The following is a 23245-nucleotide window of genomic DNA, read 5'->3' as shown; positions in this document are numbered from 1 at the left end:
AGCAGAAGCCATCAGAAAAGGCATGGAGGCAGGGAGGTCCACAGCCTCCAGCAAGAACACCTGAGGGTGGTGGCGCAGGACGGTCAGCAGGGTGCCCTGCAGGGCAGAGGCGTCCAGGAAGCTGGTGCTCCAGGAGGAACCCAACACCTGCCCTGGGTCCTCCTCCATGAGGCACGGTCCCCGCTGGGTCTCCTGCACTCCCGGGTGAGGAGCAGAGAGCCTCAGCCTCCCTCAGCTGCTCGTGTCCATGGAGGCTCGGGCCCCTCCACCCCTCAACCCAGCAGGGTGGGAGCCTAGGATGCTCTTCCCGCTGCCACCTTGGTGCCAGTGGTCTAGCGCAGGAGCCAGGCTCGGCCAACTGTCCACTCTCTGTCCCGCCCCTGGCCTCCATCCTCCACAGGCCTCCTCAGACCACTTGCCCATGGCCAGCTATAAACAAGTCACCTTCACCAGCTTTCCTCAGTATTTTTGAAATCACGTCCTCTGGCACCTGGGAGAGCTTGGTGCTGGTCTCCCTTTGCTGCTTATGGCTGGACACCCGCCTCCACTCAACGCAGAGTTCCCCAAGGCTCAGACTGCAGTCCCATTCTTGTCAGCTTATCCTAGAATCTGAGGCACTTTGGGGTGTGGATAAAGGCCCTTTTCCAAGGGAAGGAGCCGCAGGGGCTGGGAGCCTCTGCAGGGAGCCGAGGCCTTGACTTGGAGTGGAGGGGAGGGCGACCTTGCCTGGGGGGTGACGGCAGCAGGGTAAAGCGGGATCTCCAGGCTGCATGTCCCCACCCCCAAGTCAGGTCAAAACCTCACCCTGGTGGCATGTCAGGAGCAGGGCCTGAACCCCAGAAGGCCGCTTCAGAGCTCCCTGCCCCTCCTTCACGCGAGGACCGGGGGACACTGCTATTCGTGAGCCAGGAAGTGCCTCCTCCTGTCCTGGGGACGAGGCGTCTCCAAGGAAGGGAACTGGAGGTTCCTGGAGAGAAGGGGGACTTGACTCAGGACTCGGGACTCTGAAAAGAATTCCAGCATGTGCCCGTCAAAGGTGTAGACAGCTTTATTTAGGGAAGAACCTGCACGTTCAAGGGACAATGGGCACTCTCAAGAAGGAGGCATCCCTGAAGTTTCCTTTATTGGAAGGCTTTTTATTCCTGCTTCAGCTGCGTTGCTTGGCATCAGTCTGTCTAGGTTTTCTGTGTCCTCTTGGTTCTATTTGGGCAGGTCATAAGTGTCCAGATATTTGTCAATATCTTCTAAAATTTCCAATTTATTGGAATATAAGTTTTCAAAACAGTCCCTTGTGATCTTCTGGGTCTCAGCCACGTGTGGTGGTGTCTCCTCTTTCACCTTTGATTTTGTTGATTTGGGTCTTCTCTCTCTTTCTTTGGGTTAGTTTGGCTAAGAGTTTATCAATCTTGTTTATCTCTTCGCAAAACAAAATCTTTGTTGCAATGATCCTTTGTATTGTTTTTCATTCTCCGTTTAATTTTCTTACCTGAGTTCTAACAGACCTTTAAAGAAGAACTAATTCCAATGCTCCTCAAATTATTCCATGAAATTGAAAGGGAGGGAACACTCCGAAATTCATTGTATTAAGCCAGTATTACCCTGATACCAAAACCAGATAAAGATACATCAAAGAAAGAAAACTATAGACCAATATCCCTGATGAACATAAATACAAAAATTCTTAAACTACTAACAAACCTCACGCAGAAACACATGAAAAAGATAATACACCATGATCACATTGGTTTAATCCTAGTGGTTCAATATTATTTCAATATACATAAATCAATTAATGTAATTCATCACATAAATAGAAGCAAGGACAAAAAATCTTATGATCACCTCAATAGACACAGAAGTCTTTGACAAAATCCAGCACCCAGTCATGTTAAAAAACACTGAAGAAGCTAGGTCTAGAAGGAATATACCTGAATACCATAAAGGCAATCTATGACGAGCACAGCCAACATCATACTGAAAGGGGAAAACGGAAAGCATTTCCTTTAAAATTAAGAGTGGACAAAGATGTCCACTCTCAGAATTCCTATTCAATATAATTCTTGAAACTTCACCCAGGGCAATGAGGCAAGAGAGGGAAATTAAAGAGATAATAGGAAAAGAAGAATTTGTTTACTGACAATGTATTTCTGTACTTAGAAGATGCAAAAATCTCCTCCAGAAAGCTTTTAGAGCTGATAAACAAATTCATCAAAGTTGCAGGATACAAGATCAACACTCAAAAACCGATAGGAATTCTATGCTCCAATAATGAATCTGCTGAGAAAGAAATCAAGAACACGATTCTATTCACAATAACCTCAAAAATCACTAGGGAATAAATCCAATTAAGAGAGTGAAAGACTTCTACAATGAAAATCATAAAACACAGAAGAGCGAAATTGAAGAAGGCCTCAGAAGTCGGAAAGACAAATCAGCACAAATACAGCTATTCAGTCCTCGGTGAAGTTGCCAAAAACATGAGTCAGAGAAGAGGTAGCCTCCTTAACACGGCGTGCCAGCACCCTGGATATCACCTGGAGAAGAACAAGTCTAGAGTCCAGTCTCTCACCCTTACAAAATCCAACTCAGAGCAGATGAAGGAGACCAGACACAGTGAGATTGCTGGGAGAAAACATGGGGACAGCTTCCAATGCGCTGGTGTGGGCACTGGTTTCTTAATCACCCTAAAGCTCAAGAAATAAAACCGAGAATCGGTAAGTGAGATAGCATTAAATCAAACAGCTTCTGCACAGCAAAGTAAACAATTGAGAGTGTGAAGAGAAGCCGGGTGCATGGCACACACCTGTAATCCCAGAGGCTCGGGAGGCTGAGGCAGGAGGATCACAAGTTCAAAACCAGCCTCAGCAATTTAGCAAGACCCTGTCTCAAAATAAAAAATAAAAAATAAAAAAGACTGGGGATGCAGCTCATTGTTTAAGCACCCTGGGTTCAACCCCTGAACCCCTGGTACAAAAAAAAAAAAAAAAAAAAAAAGTGTGAAGAAAGAGCTGAAAGGAGAGAGAATCGATGCGCTCCAGTGACACGCCGCGGAGAGGCGCCAGGCGCTCAGATAGACGGAGGGAAGAGCAGGGCTGCGGAAGGGGTCGGGGAGGTGGGGCGGGAAGGCCTGGTGCTGGGAAGGAAGCGGAGACAGCCCTGCCCAGTGCCTCATGGGCACGTCAGCACGGACCCACTGTCAGGGATGACCGCGACGCCCTGGTCAACACAGCGGTCAGAGAGACGCCTGCAAGGAAGAGGGGCGCCCCTGGGGTGCCACTGGCGTGTGCGGAGGGATGCTCCGAGCTGGGCTAGGGCGAGCCCGGCGAGCTGTGCAGTTCCGCACCAGGTTCCCTCGTGTGCAGGGCCTGGGTCAGGGGCCCGGGCCTCGGGCATGCAGCTCCCTGTCGTTCCAGACTCAGTATCCCGCCCTCAATGTCCAAGTCCCACCTCACTCGCAGACACCTGCGGGCACCTGCGGGCACCGTGACCTTGCCAGCTGCAGAGCTGTGAGGAAAGGGTGCCCTTGGTGGATACGCGCCCTGCCTGCAGTGACCGTGGGAGTGTCCAAGAGGACGGCCACTCTCCCCGAGGAGCGTCTCGAGGTCTCCGGCAGCTGGCCGTGCCGCTCCTCGGGTGCCGGTGCCCTGCACTCTCGGGTCTTCTCGGCAGCCCACAGCGTGGGGGTCACAGCTGCCACGTGCCTGCTCTGGGTCCCTCTGATGTTCGGCCTTTATGAAGTACCAGTGCTCTTCATGGCAGGCATGCTGCAGCTGGCACAGACCTCACGGCCCGCACGCCTCCCCCAGGAGACAGGGAGTCCTGACTCTCAGTCCAGAATGTCTCTCCCGCGTCACCAGGTCAAGGAGGGGCTTCGGCGGGTCTTTGAAAGAACAGAAGAAACACAGATGCACAGGTGGCCGGGAGAAAATGAGGGCAGAGGACGGGGGACGTGACCATAGACTGGGAACCCCGAGGATCACTGCAGCCACCAGAGGCTGGGAGAGGCCAGGCAGAGCCCCTCAGGGACCCCCGAAGGGGCTGGCACCCCCCTGTTTGACTCCAGCCTTCTGGCCACATGGCCTGGAAGGTGGTGCTTTGTTGAGGTAAGCCCATGTCCGTCCTGTGGAAAGCAGAGGCTGGACCCCAGGCTCAGGGTCCATCACACCACCTTCAGGGACAGGAGGAGGGCTCAAAGCAGATCTGACCCAACTCTGTGTGAGTGTATGTGTGGGTGTGTGTAGGTGTGCATGAGTGTATTTGTGTATATGTGATTGTGTGCAATTGTGCCCATGTATATGAGTGCAGAAGTGTGTGAGTGAGAGAATGTGAGCAAGTGTGTGCGAGTGTGCATGTAGGAGTGTGAGTATACACAGGTGTGCATTAGGGTGTATCAGTGTGCATGGGCATATTGATGTGCACATGTGTCTGAATGTGCCTCAGTGTGTATACATGAGTGTGTATGAATGTGAGTATGCATGTGTCTGAGTGTGGGGGGGTGAGTATGCACTGGTGTGTGTGACTGTGAATGTTTCGTGTGTATGGATGGTGAATGTGTGTATGAGTGCACATAGTGTTCACGAATCTGTGTGAGTGGCACGAGGGTGCATGAGCGTGTATCAGAGTGTGTGAGTATGCATTTGCACGCACGAATGCACATGAGTGTGGGTGTGTGCTCATTAGTGTGGTTGAGTGAGTGAGTGCATGGGTTGTGTGAGTGTGTGTCAGTGTGCATGAGTGTGATTGTGTGTCTGAATATGCGTTGGTGTGTTTGAGTGCATCAGAGTGCATGGAGCATAGGTGTGATTGTATATGCTTCTGTGTGTGTTTTTATGATTGAGTTGGTCAGTGTGTGTTTATGAGTGTGAGTGTATGCAATTGTGTGTTTTGTGTGTGAATGTGAGTTTTGTGTGGGTATGTGCATGAGTGTGTGTGAGTGTGCTTGTGAGCGTGTCAGATTGTGTATGAGTGAGTTTGTGTTAGTTCTCTGTGTCACTGTGTGAGTGTGTGTGACTGTGTGGCCGTCAACGTGTGTGGGTGTGGGTGGTGATCTCCTCCTGCGTGCTCCTCTCTGCCCCTGGGTCCCATCCCCCTGCCTCCCCTGGAGTTGAGGGTTGGTTCATGGGGACGGGCCCCGGGAGGGAGCCCTGCCTCGGGTTGCGAGTTCACGTTCCAGACCTCGGCTGGAGGCTTGGGAAGGAGCTCACCCTGCGGCCCCAGAAACTGCCGCGCCTCCTCTGCCTCAGAGCCTCCGTGATGGGCAGAGTTGCCGGGTCATCACGGCATGTGCGTCCATGGGGCAGGCACCGGGCTTGTCTTGCTCTGAGCTGTTCCCCAGGGCCCGGGGCGAGGTCTGACATGTAGGCACCCGTGCAGAGTGGGCAGGGGCAGGTGCTGGGCCGTGCCTGGCCTCTGGCCTTCTGGGCCCTGCACCCTCTTTCTTCCTGGCCCCTGGCCTGGAGGTCCTTGCAGGGTGACCCTCACGTCCTGCCTGCCTCATATTCACGTCCACCTAGACAGCTCCAAGAACGCCTGGCCCTGCTCAGGCTGCTGCGAGACCGAGGGGCGGCTCCCTGGGCTGCTGTGACAGCGTCACACACGGGGGCTGGCGCCACAGAAATGCTGTCTCCCGGTTCTGAAGCGGAAGCCAACATCGCGGTGGGCAGGGCGGCTCCTCCCAGGGCCCTGGGGAGCCTCTCCTAGGGCCCAGCGTGCTCCCCGCTCCCCGCTCCCCGCTCGTAGCCCTGCCTTTCATTCTCAGCCACCATCACTCCACGGCCACCTACCTTCTGTCTCCACATGACTCTTCCCTTTGCACGGGGACTTTGGCCATTGGATTTAGGGCTGGACCCCATCCAGTATGACCTCTTTGAAACTTAACTCCACCTGGGAAGATGCTGTGTCCACATGAGGCCACGTTCCGAGTCTCCAGGGGGACATAGATGTTCAACTTGCCCGCAGATGCCGGCTTTGGAGTAGGCTGACCCTGCATGCTCCTTGGCCGTCACGTGAGCTTGCATAACCTTGGAAAGCTCTTTAGAGATGGGGAAGCTCCTGACTCAGGGCCACCCTTGAGGGTCACTTGAGGCCAGGCACACAACCCTGACTGGAGCCTGGCCAAGTGCAAGCTGCCGGGGACCCAGGGTACATGTCTTGGGTCTCGGCTTCCCTGCCTTAAGATGGGCTGGCAGCCCCTACCTCAGGGGAGCATGCTGGAGTCCCCAGGACCAGCCTCAAATCCCTGTCAGGGTGGAGGGCTGGCCAAAGTCAGGTCCTTGCCCTGGCAAGTCGGACTGAGCGGAGCGCTCTCTGGGAGAAGATATTTTTGTAGCTTATTTTTGGAGGCTTATCCTGAGCTTTCTAAAAATGGCAACTCCTGTTGTTTTGTACCATATTCTCATTATGAAAATTTGGAAAACACTCAAGACTAGATAAAACAGCAAAGAGACACCCAAAGAAAACTGTTATTCATATTTTGGTGTTTTTGCTTTTGGCATTTTTTTTTCCCTGCAAATTGTTTCAATAGTTGAGATTGACCTGGAAAGCAACTTGCAAGCAGCTCTGGGGGCTTGGCCGGGTTGATGGTAAAAACAGACTTTATTTTTACTGTGAGACACAAAAGTTTGGAGGGTCCTGGTGTCCTGTGTAGTCGGGGATTGGGACGTGCAGTGTGAGGACCCATCCCCAGGGTCCACTATCAGCACAGCCCCATGAGGGGCCAGCAGCAATTGGGCGCCATCTCGCTGGCTGTGTCCAGGCCAAAACTGAACTGAGTCCACAACCAGCAAGTGTCTGGGACTGTCCTCCCCGAGAACCTGTCTTTTTTGAAACACCAAACATAAGCAAATTTATTCTGCATCTCACTGAAACGATCGACGAAAAGGAAGACAAAAGCATCAAACAGGATAAAGCAGTAAAATCGAAGGACAACGCCCATTTCCCAGCACACTCCTCTAGGAGAAACCCCAGGGAGCCTCCATGTGGGCGCCCGCATGCGTGGAGCCAGCCTCTCCCTGACCCACGGTGGGGGCAGACCCTCTCTGAAGCCCAGAAGCACCTTGCAGAGCGTCCTTGCCTCTGCGGAGCGCGGCCGAGGGTGGGTCCCACAGCCATTCAGAGGGAGGAGAAGCCCGAGCAGCTGCAGGCAGCTTGCTGCCGTCCCTGCCTCTGTCCACAGTCCCGGGAGCAGACTGACACGGACGAGGCTGTGGACTGGCAGCAGGCGCACGGTGGCTCCTTCCCGCCGTAACAGGGCGCGCCAGCCCGCGCCATTTGAAGCATCAGCCATCTTTGAGCTGGGCTCCTCCAGGACTGACCCTTTGCTGACCCTGTAGAATGCCCTTCTTGGCAGCCAGGCCAGGCCCAGGCCCAGGCCCATTTGGCAGAAGCACCCGGATTGCAAGTGATGTGTCCTTGAGTGAGGTCAGTGTGTCCTTCCTCCCCAGAGCCTGTCTCGTCCTTGTGCCCAGCCGTTCCTAGGTCCGAGGCAGCCAGGAGCACTGAGAGAGATGAAGGTCCAGCAGCCAACAGCCTTGGGTGGCCACCTCCTGCCAAGTGCAGGCCGGCTGGGTGGTGACCACTCTTGACCTGGGTCCCTCCAGCTCTGCCAGGGCTGCAGAGCTCCCTCGGCCTCCCGGAGTCCTGCTGAGCTGTCTGCCCCTCCACGGTTCAAGGACGTGGCTTCTGCAGGACCCGCTACTCCCTCTTGGGGCTGTGTGAGATGGACAGCAGCTGCCCAGCACCTGGAGGCGCTGCAGCACCCAGCTGCCGCCCAAGGAAGAATCTCCAGCCAGTGGCGTCTGGAGCTGTTCCTTCTGGTTCTTTCTTCTTATATTCAATGTGCACCCAGTTTTCCACACTGGGTGTGTGGCTTTCCACACTGGGTGTGTGGCTTTCCACACAGTGTGGCTTTCCACACTGGGGCAGCCCTACTGAGGCCAGGGCTTATTCCCTTTCCCTAGCCTGCACCCCAAGGCCTGCACCTGGACCTGGCTGCCCTCTTCATAGGTCATGGGGTCTCCTTGCAAATCCTTTCGGAAACATGGCCACTGTCACCTTAGATGGACTCTGTGCAGTGGGTGGGAGACTCCGGGCCTTGTTCTGGAGAGTTCTATGGGAGGAAAGAGTATCTGCACATGGGACCTGATATGGTTTAGATATGAGGTGTCCCCCAAAAGCTCACGTGTGAGACAACATGAGAATGTTCAGGGGTGAAATGAACCGGTTTCAAGAGGTGTAATCTCATCAGTGGATTAACCCAAGATCAGGATTAGCTGGGTGGTACTGCAGGTGGGCTGGGTGTGGCTGGAGGAGGTGGGCCGGGCGTGCCTAGGGTTTATGTTGTGTCCCTGGTAAGCGCAGTGCTCACTGCCCACTGCACCGTCCTGAGCTGCTCTCCTCCACCACACCCTCCACCTTGATGTTCTGCTTCACCTGGGCCCAGAGCAATGCAGTTGGCCATCCGTGAACAGAGACTTGGAAACCATGAGCCCTAAAGAGACTTTTCCTCCTCTACCATCACGTTTTAGGTCACGGCAGTGAAAAAGTTGACTATACCAACGCCGCAGCTGGACTTGCGGTGGTTTGATGAGTCTGATGGGCCTCAGCAGCACTGGACGTAAGACCCGTCCTCAGCCTCCTGGCTCAGCCTCCTGACTCACTCCTTGCTGAAGGGAAGCAGATCTGCATGGACCAGCTGGGTGGGCTAAGGGACTCAGAAAGCAGAAGCCGATGGGGTGAAAGATCTGATGGGGAGCTTCCAAACCCCATGGAGAAGTGGAGGAAAAGCTGCGAGCATCCCATGCCCGCTGGCAGGGAGAGCCCCAGGGGCTGCCCTCTGGGTGCCAGGGACCTGCTTCAATGTCTGGCCAGCTTAGCCCCCAGCCCCATTTGAACCTCTGCAGCTTTGAGCCTTGGTGTGGGCATCTGGCCTATTTGTAAGTGAATTTTCCTGATGTGGTTTCTGCTGTAAACTTTGTACTTTTCAAAAACATGAAATTACCTTTTTCCTGTTTGACTGCTCTCCCTGGCTTGTGTGTGGGCTGTGGACACTGGTGGGTCTGAGGCACGTGGTCTGAGGGACCCCCAGGAGAGGCCCAGGTGACAGGCGGGGTCCACACTTGGATGGTGTGGCCACCCGCACAGCGTGAACTCTGGCCCCCGAGGTGGGGTCTCGGGGGCCTCCGTGGAGATCAGCGCGTGGGCTGGCGTGTCTTGGCGGCCCTCTAAATGAGCTTGAGGACTGAGAGCCGGCATTCCAGGGCACTTCCCAGTGGGGACTTGGGAAGGGGTGTGACGTGCAGCCCGGCAGCCTTCTGAGAGCTGAGAGGCAGCTTCTGCCCGCGCAGAAGGGGCCCAGGCCGGGACTCCGAGGCAGATGGAGCCACCATGGGCCACCCACCAAGGTGACCAAGGGCTGCCCAGCAGCCACGGTGCAACCCGCGTGGGGGTGTCTGACCGAAGGGGTCGCCGTGCAGCCTCTCACTGGGGAGGTGGGTGCCGCGGCTGGCATGGCTCCCACATCTGTCAGCCAGCTCGAGCCCCCGCAGCCAGAGCCTTGCTCCATGTTGCAGCCTGGTGGCCAGGAGGAGGCTCGCCCTGCCGGGTCCGGGAGGCGGAGTGCAGGCGCAGGCGCTGCGGTGTCCGCGGGCCCAGCCTGGGCTCCGAGAGGCCATGTTCCCGGCAGGGGTGGTGCTGGCCTCGCCTGCGCCTTTCCTCCTCCCTCTCCAGGCACTCAAGTGTCCATCCAGGAAAAAGGCAGGCGACCCACAGGGACCTCCGAGCGCCTGGGTCCTGCAGGCCCAGGCCTCTTGCAGCCACCGCATGACCTGCGAGTCACCCAGGAAGCCGCCCAGAGGCCCGGGCCGGGCTTCCCGCTCCGCACTTTCTTCCAAGAGTGGCGTTTACAGACGTGGGTGGCGGTCTGCTTTGGTCCTGGCCCCTCAGATGTGGCAGCCCAGTGTTCTTCAAGCCTGGGTCTCCCCAGCCTCCTGCCCACTCGTGTCCCCCGGGAGCAGTCTGGTCTTTTTCAGTAGCTTGTTCCTTTGGCTGTCTCTGGCCAAGGCTGGCCTCAGAGCGGGCCCTGGAGCCCGGCCCTGATGACCACTGGCCTTGCCTCCCCAGGACGTCAGCCTGGAGGTGTGGGTTGTCTCTTCAAGGGCCTCCGGTTGACCACATGGACATCAGGCATGTGGTGGGGTTTTTGTCCTGTCTGAGAAGAATCAGCAGCAAAGGGCGACAAATGCAGGCGACAGCCACTGTCCGTCTACGGAGAGCCACTGGAGCCAGTGAGGGACAGAGGGCAGAGCCAGGGCCCAGGCTCTGAGACGCCCAAGCGGCCTGGTACTGCTAGCTGGCTTCCCAGCAGAAGAGCAGCCCACAGCACCAGCACCTCCCTCCTGCCCTTTGGCTGCAGAGACCCCGGCTGCTGGTCTGCTGCTGGATGTGGAGGCAAGGCCCAGCCTCACAGGTGGCCTGTGAGTCACTTGCCTAGCTGACCTTATCTGACTCGTGGTCAGACAAGGGCGGAGTAACAGGCCCGGTCCTGCCATTGGTGAGTGGGTGATGGGCAGTGTCTGCTAGGGCTTGGGCTCCACGCTCTGGGGGATTGCAAGTGTCCACCATGGTGTGGGCAAGGGGACTGGGACGCCTCTTGCCCAGGTCTCTGCCCCCTGTACTATGCCCTGGGGTTTTTCTATAGGTCCTACCAACTTTTGTTCATTCTATTATCCAGAATTCAGCTGGGTAGGTAGGTGGGAAAAAATCGAAAAGTAACTTAAAAGCCTAGTTGTTCTGACTTTTCCTTCTGATACGGCTAAAAGTGGGTGACCACCCTTCACCTTCCCAGTGCTGATGTGAAAGGCTACCCGCAAAGTGCTGCGACCCCGGGCTCTGGTCTACACTGCCCTTCCGTCTCAGAGGTCCCTGCCGGACGCAGCCCGCATATGAGTCCTCCCTGAGGTCTCTTGGCAGTGGGCTGCCCAGCCAGGCAGTTCTCACGACCCAATTGTGCAGGACTGACAGGTGGGCTACACTCTGCCAGGCTGCGTGTGCTGGCCTGGGACCTGCTCCACTGCCCTGTGTCCCTGAGCTGCCAGCCCCTGCAAACCGCGAATGCAATCCCAGTATGGCTGGCTCCCAGGGGAGTCAGGGTGATGCTGGGCTGCCCTGCCCAGCCTGCCTGCCCAGTGGGTCCTGCAGAACAGAAGAACTGAGAGCATCTCCTCCGGGTCACTGCTGCCCTCTGACACCCAGCCTCCCCCAAGAGTGGAGGGGCATCGGGACAGAATCGAGTCATTTCTGAGGGCAGAGAGGGAGGGAAGAGGAGAAACAGGAAAGGGAAAGTGTGGGGAGAGGGAGGTCAGGCTGCAGCTGGCCACTGCCGGGAGCTGGCTGTTCTGCATGGAGTTGGTCTCACAGTCCCCTGACCATGTTGCCCACGCCCACCATGGGTCAGGACTGAAAGGGACATGCTGTTAATATCTGCACAAAGACAGATGTATTGACCGGAAAGCTCAGGGGAGTGCTTCAGAGCTGGGCCAGGCAGATGTGGGTAGAGCAGGGTCTCTGCAGACTGAGTCCCTTCAGGGAGGGGAGACACCTGCGCCTGCGGAACGTGGTTTTGGGGCGTCTGGAGATGGTGCAATGCCAGCAGCGGGGCTGTTGGGGAGAGAGGAGCACTTCTGGTGTGACGTGCACTCTGTGTTCCTGGGCCCCCTGCCCTTCCCCAGCTACACCAGGGACCCCACATGTGCAAGGCAGTGCCACGGACTCTTGTGTTGGAGTGCGGTGCCCCCCTTGAGGGATCCCAGGGCAGATGCCAGTTTGCCCAGAGTGCTCGCAGCCCGGAGCATCTGCTTATAGCACTTGAGCTGGACACAGGCAGGTGGGCCACGCCTTCTTCACACCTGTGGACTGGTCTGCAGGGCAGTGTCGAGGCCTCCAGTGCTGTGAGGCCAGACATGGTGGTATAGCCTGTGACCCCAGCTGCTTGGAGACTGAGGCAGGAGGATCACAAGACCAGGCCGCCTGGGAGACTTAGCGAGAACCTGTCTCCAAAATAAATGTGCTATTGTTGCTACAGGAAAAGTCGATCCCTTTGGGACCAGGGAGTCTCAGCAGACTGAGCCCTAACTTGGGTGTGCTGGACTCCAGATGGTGGCTCTCCCGGGGTGAGCTTAGCTGTCACTGGGGCCCAGGTCCCAGCTAGAGCTGGCGCCAAGCCAGATATGAGGCCCCGAACACGGCGTGGCCAGAGGGTGGTCCTGCTTGTTCTTCCCTTTCCCATGGGCCAGGCAGGCTCAGGGTGAGTGTCTGCGGAGCAGGGAGTGGTGGCCTCACCACCCGGTGCCATGGTCACGTAGCTGGTGCCACCACAACGTGGTACTTGGCCTCTGCACTGGGCGCATGGAGGCTGGACAGACACGGCCTCTGAGATGGACATGAGAGGAGGACCATGCTGGAGGGGACGTGAGGAAGCTGCAGGCACAGCAGGCCGCACCCCGTCCCATCGACAGGCAGCAGGAGGGAGTTCCTGCTGCCCCCGGGAATCTGGCGCAGCAGCCATGGGTGTGTCGGGCCCTCCCTCGTGGCCTTCAGTGGGAGGGCAGGCCATCCTCGGCAAAGCCGGCCCTTAGGGCCAGGGCCCTTGGTACTTGGTGATGCACAGAGAGTGAGCAGCGGCCGGCGCTGGGAACCAGGAAGGTGGGGACCATGGGGAGCCGCTCTCACTGCTTCTCCCTGAAGGGGTTGGCCGCAGGCCCTGAGGACGTGCCGCTCGTACCCGTGTTCCCTCAGACAAGCCCATGGCCAGCTGTGCCCGGACAACTAGGAGGGCAATTCTGGAAACATCCACTTCAATTCCCAGCCCCCGCCCCCATGGCGGAGAGCCACCTGACGTGCCAGAGCTGTCTTCTCTGTCATCAGTGTCATCATCGCTGGGCACGTTGCCGATGTCCCCAGGCAGGCGGGAGGACCCGAGGCCGGGAAGCCCTGAGAGCCACTCTCCAGGTGTGGTCCGGCCGCCGGGTGGCGCTTGACTTGGGCGCCTGGGTGTGGGTGAAACCAAGCCCGCCCTCTCCTCCAGCTGGGCCCTCCGTGGGCACTCGGGGGACAGGCCATCTGCCTCTGAAATTCTCCGCGAGCACTGTGAGCACGGGCACCTCTGTCCCTCTCTCCGCGTCCTCAGTCCCTTTCTAAGAGGCCAGGAGGAGGTGATGATAGGGACAGTGAGCCCACTCATCCAGCAGCTTCCCTGGGGCTTGGTTCCTCTAATGCCACCCAGGGCCACCTTGTCACCGCTATGTCTTGCACAACAGCTCTGGAGGTGGAGGCAGCACAGGCCTCTGGCCCCAGGTGGGGCTGTCCCAGCCTCTGGGACCCTCGGGGCACCAACCCTGTGAGGAGGAGCTGAGCAGGTGTGTGTGGCGACTGGCCAAAAGCAGGTCCTGTGGGACCCCAAGAGTCGGATCCCACAAGACCCAGCTGCCTGCGTGTGCCGGAGTGGCCGCGTGATCTGGGAACACTGCTGTCCCCACTGTGAGCTGAAGTGCCAGCCTGGCTCGTGACACTGAACGAGGCAGGCACCCCCGGGCCAGGGCCACGTAACCGGGCTTGCTGTCCAGCCAGTGCTCTTGCTCTGATCCCCTGGACCAGCCCCTTGGAGAGTCCGTCGGTGCTGCCTGGGGTGCCATGGCAGGTGGCCTCCGAGGCTCTGTGTGATGTTCCAAAGACAAAGAGATGGGCAGAGGGGTTGACAGTGGCCAGTAGCCACCTGTGGTGTCTCCTGCCTGGCCTGAGCCGGGCTGCTGGTGGCCAGGACAGCTGAGGGGATGTGTCCGGTGGGGAGGAGGTGTGGCCCGTGCCCTGCAGGGGAGGCAGGCGCGAGTCTCGGGCTTCCGTGCCATGGTGCCGTGCATGGGCTCCCCTGGCAGATGCTGGCATTCTGGGTTCGGAGGCTGGACAGCTGAGGCCAGGCTGGGCTTAGCCGGCTCCCCCTGGACCTCTTCCTTGTCTTGCAGATGCCGTTTCTCCCCCGTCCTCACATGGCCATCCCTCTATGTCTGTGTCCTGGTCTCTCATGACGATGCCGGTCACACTGGATCAGGCTCACCCACACGACCTCGTTTGACTGCCTCTTGTAGACCTGTCTCCACACATGGGCACGTTCTGAGGGGCATGTGGATTTCAGGGGGACAGTCCAGCCCATCGCAGGTGAGCAGGAGGCTCCACCACGGCCACAGGCCCCTTTCCCAGCCAGGGTCCTCCCCTGCAGCTTGGCCAGGGTCAGCTGGGTTCCCACGAGGGCAGCTGCGGCCGTCGCCCCGAGGCATGGGGAGGCTCTGGCGCAGGGCTGGCTTTGCGTCTAAACCCAGGGTGTTTACGCATTCCTGTCATGGAGGGGAAACCCAGAGCAATTATTCACTCCTGCTTTCTTAAGCTGCAGACGGAACTGGTTGAGAAATCACGCATCAAGTGGAGGCCTCCGAGAGCCAGCAGACGCAGAGGAGCAGAGCCTTCGGAGGCGGCTCTCCGAGCACCTCAGGGAAGGCCGCCGGCCCGATCATCTGCAGCCTGGTGCCCACGCGCACTCCCTGGCTGGCTCACTACGGTTCCTTCCTGCCACCAGCAGCTCCAGTCGCTGCCCACTGTGGCACCAGATGTCAGGAGGTGGCTCGCAGAAGCTGGAAAACAGCAAAGCATCCTCGGTCGGCAGCTGGCTCACTGGTCTTCACGTGGCTGCCATCTGACCGCATCACCCGAGGCAGCAGAGTGCTAGGCCGCAGCAGGGCAGGGCTTCTTGCAGCCTGGGGACACTCGTGAGCCACGGGGACACTGCTGAGTGCTGTGTCCAACCAACAGGATCCAGTCCCTATCTGCAAGTGGCTTCTGCCCTCAGTTGGGATGTAAAATGTCCACTTGCCCTTCTGGAATTTTCCTCAGATCTTCAGGGTGGGTGCCTAGCAGCTGTGCTCACATCCAGCTCTGCACTGTCTGCTCCTGTGTTCCCCGCTCGGCAGCCCTCTGATGATGGGCCTCCCTGAAGATCGCACCTCTCAAGGGCAGAGGCATATCTCGATGACCTGTGTTCCCAAGTCCACAAAGGACGTGGGTCCCTTGCTCAAGCCCAAATTCCAAGTGCAGGTGTAAGAAATGGCCCCAAATGGATGCTTTGTATGTGTTGTTTGGATGGACAGATGGGTGGGTGGATAGGTGGATGGGTGGGTGGGTGGATGGATGAGTGAATGGATGGAGGGATAGGTGAGTGAGTGGATGGATGATGGATGGATGGATAGGTGGGTGAGTAGATGGGTGGATGGATGGATGGATGGATGGATGGATGGATGGATGGATGGATAGGTGGGTGGGTGGATGGATGATGGATGGATGGATAGGTGAGTGAGTGGATGGATGGATGGATGGATGGATGGATGGATGGATGGATGGATGGATGGATAGGTGGGTGGGTGGATGGATGGATGGATGGATGGATGGATGGATGGATGGATGGATAGGTGGGTGAGTAGATGGGTGGGTGTATGGATGGGTGGATGGATGGGTGAATGCATGATGGATGGATGGATAGGCAGGTGGATGATGGATGGATAGATGATGGACGGATGGATGGGTGGGTGGGTGGTTTCTTGGATGGGTAAATAGATAGGTAGACATGGTGAACATAAAGCCATCACATAACTGAACCACCTAGGGCATGTTATGTACCCAGTGGTATGGTTCAGAAAGACTGGTGGCACCCAGGGGACAGGGAACTCCTGCCAATGACAAGAAGAAATCTACCAACACATGACGGCTCAAGGAAAGACCATGAACCAAAGAAAGGACTTCACAGGCCTGGGACGGTGGCTCACGCCTGTAATCCAGCAGCTAGGAGGCTGAGACAGGAGATTGCAGGTTCAAAGTCAGCTTCAGCAACTTAGTGAGGCCCTAAGCAACTTGGAGAGACCCTGTCTCAAAATAAAAAATGAAAGGGCTGGGATTGGGGCTCAGTGGTAAAGCGCCTCGGGATTCAATACCCAGTTCCAAAAAAACTTCCCAGAAGACTTGACTTTGCCCTCCAGCCCTAGTGCCCCAGAGCGGCGGGGGTACGTGTGGGGAGATGTAATCTGGTCTCTGTGTGATGAGGATGAACCAAGGGTCCAGCTGCTCTGGGAGGAGAGTGAGTTGTGTTCCTGACAGGGACTCTGCTTCCTGATAAAGTCCCTCACCTGGGCCAGCATGGAGCAGGCTCCTGCAGCATGAGGAACTTAGGGCAAACTCTGTAAGAACTGTGAGGGTGTTTGGGTGGTGAGGAGGGCTGTGACTCAGCCTCTACAGGCTGCGGAAGCAGGCGGCTTCTCATGGTCTGCCTCTTGTTGGAGTCTGACTCCAGAACAGTGGGTGAGGATGTGTCAGCTCCTGGCGCAGGCCCCTGGACTGTGGCCTCCCCTGGCCCTGCAAGTTCACGCTGTCATCTCCCCTGGTGGGTCCTGGAGACCAGTCCCAGGCTGGGGGTCAGCTGGAGGAACCGAAGGCTGGAAGCCACACTGCCTGCGTGTTCCCAGATGAGTCACGAGTGACAGGCACCTTCCTCATCCTCCCCAGGAGCGGGGTTCTGGTTCCCAGGCGTCCCTCTCCCCTTTGCCTAAAGAGTCCATGACTCAAGCTGCCTTGGCCTATTTTTAGGTCCCTTCTCTGATCAGTTGTGGGAAGTTGTTTACCCGGATCAGAGCTGCCCTGGGAACTGTCCCCAGACCCCTGACTCCAACTGGAGTCTCAGCCGTGGAGCACCCTGTCTCTGCCCTGGGCTCCATGGCAGCCAAGCCCTGCCCCTTCTCCTGCTCCTGACCCCAACTCCACCCCCAGAAAAGGCAGGAGAAGGCCTGTATCTCTCCCTCGCTCCTGTCCTTATGGGTCACCACTCACCATGCCATGCACTGGCCCTGCTGAAGTGCCACCCTGTCCTCAGGGAACTCACCCTGGGAAACAAGCTCGAGACCCTCTGTCTTGGAGCAAGTCACAGAAGGCTCCCGGAGGAGGGGAGAGTGGACAGGCATAGGTGTTGGCCAGGCAGAGGCAGGGGCCCCAGGCACAGCTGCTCCAACTTGAGTGGAATGGGCATGTGCACAGAGCTTGTCAAAATGCAGGCCACTGGCCCTCTCCAGCCTTGCCCAGTGTAGGTCAAGGTGGAACCCACGAGTTGGATTCCACAAGTCTCCCGAGGTGTGGTGCTCCTCTGTGTCTGTCGGCTCCAGCACTGTGACACAATACCTGAGACAATCAACCCAAAAGGAGCAAGGCTTTCAGCCATGGTTGCTGGCTTTGCTGCTCTGGGCCCATGGTGAGGCAGCATGGCATGGCGGGGGTGCGTGGCAAAAGAGGGTCCTTCACTGCACGGTGACCCAGAAGCAAAGAGACAGGAAGGGCATGCCCCAAAGACCTAACTTCCTTCCCTCGGCCTGCCTCCTAAAGGTTCTGTCACCTCCAATAGCACCCCCTGGGGACCAGGCCTTCCACACTTGGACCTTTGGGGGACATTCAAGGTCCAAATGATAGCCAGCTCCAGCCCCTCTGTTGCTGGTGGCCTTTACCACATAGTTGGGGGCACTGGCCGTCTGCTGGAGGAGGTCCAGCCCAAAAGGAGTCTGAGTTCATTCGAGGCTCGAGGCTTGAAATCTGAGGCAGCATGTCAGAGGCAGACCTCCGTGGGGTGGATCCACTTCAGGATGCTGAGCATTGTCGTGTCTGGCTCGAACCCGCCGTCTCTTTTAGAAACTTGGAAATCGAAGAGTTTGTGTCATGGTGCAGATGAGGTGGTGGTCTTTGCAGTTGTGACAAAGCAAGAGGTGTTGAGAGGGCTTGTGCAGCTCGTGGGCAGGCCCGTCCAGCCGAGCCCGCGACCGGCAGAGGAGTGGCATGGCTAGACAGCATCTCTCCCAGGTCTCGGCCCAGGAGATATCCTCACACTGTTGCACTGGGGTGCGGAGGCTCGGGGTGTCCGTCCTTCCCCTCACACTGCAGGGCCCTGGCCTGCCTGTCCGCGGGGTGAGCGAAGACTCAGACCCACAGACGATAGGCCTGCCCTGCGCCTCTCCAGGCAAACGTCCCTGGGCAGAGAGCAGCCCGGCCGCCAGCAGCACAAGTGGAAAGGTCTCCTCAGAAGGGCCACTGCTGGGCCCGCTGGCCGTTCTTCCTCGGCGCCCTGCCTACGGGAAGCCGGGCGGCAGCGAGGATGCAGCCAGATTCTCAGGAGGCTCCGAACAAACTCGCCATTGTTCTCACTCAGCCACTTTCAGGAAAAACAACAGGTTTCTCCACTTTGGGCCTTGGGGGGGATGCTCTGCCTGCTGTCCCCACTGCAGAGCGTGGTCTTTTGTCCTTCAGTGAGGAAACACCCCGAACCCAGACCCTCCCAGGGCCACCGCTACGGCCCCTCCTGCCACCAGACAGACAGCGCTCATGACTGCTGGGGTCCCTGTGACCCCGAACCCTCCTACTGTCGGGGCCCTAGGCCTCAGGAGCCCTGACCCTGGGGCCCTCCAACCCCCCAAATCCCTGGCCCCCGGGTCCTTGTGACCCCAGATCCCTCTGCTCCCACGCAGCCTCCCACGGTCCCTGAGGAGTCCTCCACACTTCTCTGCATGCCGAAGGTCCCTCTGCAGAGAGACACACGTTCGGTGCTGCCAGCCCCGTGAGGGGCTCCCCCTCAGCTTCCATCCTGGCCCTGGGGCTCTGGCCCTGGGGCTTACATAGGGTGATGCTCTCCCCAGGGAGCCCACGGGCCTCTCCATCCCATCCACCCTTCCTGGAAAGCTGCTCAGGAGGCTACCCTGGACTTGGGGAGAAGGTGGAGCGGACGGGGTGCAGCGCTCGCCTTCGGCATTGGCCTTCCCTGAGGCCCGTGGCTCCCTCCCCTGATGCAGACCTAAATGCCATCTTGTCTTCCTGCCAACGTGGAGCCCCAAAACTACTGTAATGGTCCCAAAGCTGTCAGATCCTGACCCTGTAAACTGCGGGCGCTGCCTCTGAAGAAAAAGGGTCCTTGTGGATGTGATTGAATCCAGAACCTGAGACAGAAGCTTCTGGATCAGCTCCCTGTGGTCAGAGGGTCCTTAGGTGAGAGACACGGATTGAGACCCTCAGGAGAAGAGGAAGCCATGTGCAGAGGAACGTGCGGGGCAGGCGTGTGGCTGTGGGGCACCTGCCACCCAGGGGCGGGGCGGTGAAGGGTGTCCTGAGAGGACACGGGAGCCAGGGTCTCACGGCGGACAGGCCTCTGCTCTGCCAGCTGGAGGGAGGGCCTGGAGGGGCTCGTGCGGTGGCCACGAGGGCACTCCCTTCTCAGGCAGGTGGGCACAGGTCGCCAGGACAGTCTGGGTCGGGCGTGGAGGGAGCCCAGGGGTTCTGGAAAAGCAGCCCTGTCTCAGGAAGCACTGCCCCTCCTGGGAAGCACCAGCACCCCACCACCTCTGGCCCCTCAGATGAGCTCCCTGGTGGCAATCAGCCCAGCAGAAGGCCTTGTACCGGGCACACTCAGAGGCCAAGAGGCTGGGCCTCCCAGCCTCCACCACCAGGTACAGAACTGAGCAAGCCTTCTGCAGGCTTCTGAGGCCGCTCCCACTGGAGCACGAACACGCACCGTGGCCAGCTGGGTGGCCTCTGCTGGCAGTGCCAACCACACAGGCTGCCGCTGATTTTGGATCATGTAGGCTATTTCTGCCCCAATCTGCACCCAGCTCTGCTTAAGGAGTCAGTGGGGTTTGCTGGAGTTGGGGAAGACGCCCTTTCCATCCCGTGGTACCGGAAATGGAAATCTGCTGGAAATGAAACAACCTGAAATAACAGAAGAACCGGGCATGCTCCAGGCTGGGCGCACACGTCACTGGAGCGAGCAGGAGGCGCTGGCTGGGAGGGCTGGGCCTGGAGATCCGGCCGCGCACCCGGGCGGAGGGGGCCCTGGAGAGGGGCCTGCAGGCCACGTGGCTGGGTGGTGACTGGCCTCTGGGGGCCGTGGGGACCAGCCCCCCTCCCAATGGCATTTTGAAGGCAGGAGGATCCCTCTGGGTTGGAGGAAGACAGGCCCCTTCCAGTAGCTGTCCAGGCCCCCGCAGAAGGGCTGGGAAGTGGCCAAGCAGGCTCCCAAGGAAAGCAGTGGAGCCCCATCAGCACCCTCCTCCAGCTGGCGTCCTCTGCTGGGGCCTGGGGCCCTGGGGACCAAGGACAGGCCTCAGTCCAACCACCTTAGGACTCCATGGTGCTGCTAGGTGAGCAGAGAATTCAGAGAGCCCTGAATCCTCAGCGGATCAGAGTCTCATGAACAGACAGGGAGACGCCCGCGGTTTACCTTGGGAGACAGGTGTGGCACCCAAGAGAAGCCACCCGGAGGAAATCGCTTCAGAACGGGGTCAGGCGCCTGTGAGGCCAAGGAGTCTGAAAGGACATGAGCCAGGCCCTCCAAGAGGTTGGCAGTCTGGTGCCCACCACCCCTCTGCAGAGTCTGCAGCGGCAGGAAAGGCCGGGCGTGTCCTCCCAGAGCCTCTGCCGGCCTGCCTGTCCTGAGGAGTGCCTCCTCCACTGACCCCCGTGGCCACTGCATGGCCATGGTCCTGCTAAGAGATGGCTCAGCCAAGACTCAGCGAGGGCAGGCTGACTGGGAGGCACTGCCCCCTGCCTGGTGCCCCCACCATCCACGTGTGGGTCGATGGCTGGTCCCACTCAGCCTCCACCAACCCTGTGGTGACTCCCCAGCTCCCTGAAGCCCAGCGTCTTCCCAAGAGAGAGGAATGTGACCAAAGAAGATGGACTAGAAATGGGGGCCAGTGATCAGGGCCTTCCCTGGGCTCTCAGGAGGCCACAACACTGTCCCTCAGCCTGCAACAGGGAAGCCACTGCCAAGGGCTGGGGTCAGTCTGTGCCTCCCTGAGGGACGGGGGAAGCAGCCCAGAGGGGACATGGTTTGCCAGGGGGAAACATCCTGGGAGGGTGGACATGGAGCCTGGGTCCTTGGCCTGGACATGGCCATGTCCAGAGGCTGTGCCTCCCATGGGGACTGCGCGGGCACCCAGCAGCACGCCAGCCTTGAGCGCTGATCCTCGCTCAACTCCCCAGCCCCGGGTCCCCGTCTGCAGGGCCCTTGCGAGCCAGCAGGCAGGCCGGGTGGCACAGCACTGCACAGGGCGGTCACGTCTGTGAAGCGCCCCCGGGCAGCCCAAGGCCCTTCAGTTTTCAAGGATCCGAGTTCCTCCCTGGTGGGCTGTGACGAGCCACTGGATGAGGGGTGGGCTGGTGCCCTGGAGAGGAGAAGGTGCAGAGAGGACAGGCTTGTCACGGGGTGGTCTGTGGGTAGTGGGGGGTGGGCATGCTGTCAGCCAAAGCCACTTGCTGCAGTCCCTGTCCCGACTTGCTAGCTCCTCAGCCCGGGAGGAAGACCACCATGGCTCCACCCCTTACGTCCTACCTTCCGCCCTGTGTTCCCGACGCTGACCCAGCCAGCGCAGGACTTTTATGTAGAATGTATTGAAAATAAGAACTTGGGCAAAGGGTGGATTGATCCAAGATGGTGGTCTGAAGGGAGGCTGTGTTCCTTGTTGCTCCGCAACGCCGGATTCAAGCAGAGGATGTCTGTTTCTCGGTGAGGCAGTTTTTGCTGCTTATCGATCCCCTGCTCTTTACCCCATTTGTCTGCTGTGATGACCTGCAGTCTGCCAGCATATCAACGCCTTTTTTGAGAGCAGATTGCTCACTGTCAGGCGTCTATCATCCGCCATTTGCCTGCCTCTCGCCTGTCCATCGCCTGCCTTACCCCTATCCATCACCCAACGCTCGAGGTTCACCTCCCGATCGTCCGACAGCTGCCAGCAGATTGACCGCAGACCGCCAGTGGAGAACCAGCTGCCTGCTGCTGCCTGGAAGTTCACTGTCACAGTACCTGCAGGTTTGATTACACGTGGCTGCCGCCATTTTGAGACAATAGCCAGGCCCTGTAGGACCCCTGGCCGGACTGACCGAGTCCCGTCTCCAGGATCCCTCAGCCCAACCAATCACTCCCTGCCTCTGGGGCCCCCACATCAACTGACTGCTCCCTGCCACCAGGACCCCCAGACCAACTGACTGTGCCCTACACCGGAACCCCAGACCAACTGATTGCACCCGGCCTCCTGGATCCCACAACCACACCAAACACACCCTACCTCCAGGACCCCTGCTGGACCAACTGCATCCTGTCTCCAGGACCTCCAGCTGACCACGTCCACCCCTGAGCTGCAGCTCCCCATTTGACAACACATTTGGAAGCCAGAGCAGCCATCTTGGATAATCCTGGAGGCCGTAGCTCCGATCTTTAGGTGGGCAAATCCCATCCTGAGACGCCTGCTGGAGGCTTGAAGCTCATTGTCAGGTACCTCTCATGCATCAGGCTACTGAAGACTGGGAGGTTTCATTACTATATGACTGTTATACTGTAGATTTTCTTTTTTCTCCTTTTTTAAAAAAAATATTTAAGTTTTTGTTTCTTTACGTTTCTTGCTTTCTTTTCCTTCTGTTACCTGTTCCCTCAGAGTCACTTTCTCCCTTATTTACATGATGTTATTGTCCCCATAGGGGCTATTTGGTCTAGGATTGCATAGTGTCTGACTTGGGCACTGCTAATATTGATCTCCCCTTAAAGAAAGGGTTTTGGAAACCTATAGGGCCACTATAAGCCTATAGGGGGAAATCTGCAATACCCCAGATCTGCAGCGCTAGAGGGGAAGATACATGAACAACATGAAAAAACAAGGGAAGAAAATGATCCAAACAAATCTAGATTCTATAGTAATAGAATCCAATGACAGTATGGTAGAAGAAATGTCAGAAAAGGACTTCAGATTATACATGATCAAGATGATTCGCGAAGCAAAGGATGAGATAAGAGAGCAAATGCAGGCAAAGAATGATAATACTAATAAGCTGAAAGAGCACCTGCAGGAAGCAAAAGATTATTTCAACAAAGAGATAGAGATTCTCAAAAAAAAAAAAAAGAAAAAAGAAAAAAGAAAAAAACTGGAAATCCTTGAAATGAAGGAGACAATAAACCAAATAAAAAACTCGATGGAAAGCATCACCAACAGACTAGACCACTTGGAAGACAGAACCTCAGACAATGAAGACAAAATATTTAATCTTGAAAATAAAGTTGACCAAACAGAGAAGATGGTAAGAAATTACAAACAGAATCTCCAAGAACTATGGGACATCATGAAAAGACCAAATTTAA

The sequence above is a fragment of the Sciurus vulgaris genome, assembly GCF_902686455.1.
Source record: "Sciurus vulgaris genome assembly, chromosome: 17".
NCBI lineage: Eukaryota > Metazoa > Chordata > Mammalia > Rodentia > Sciuridae > Sciurus > Sciurus vulgaris.
The sequence above is the reverse complement of the archived record's forward strand: the minus strand, read 5'-3'. Positions refer to the sequence as shown.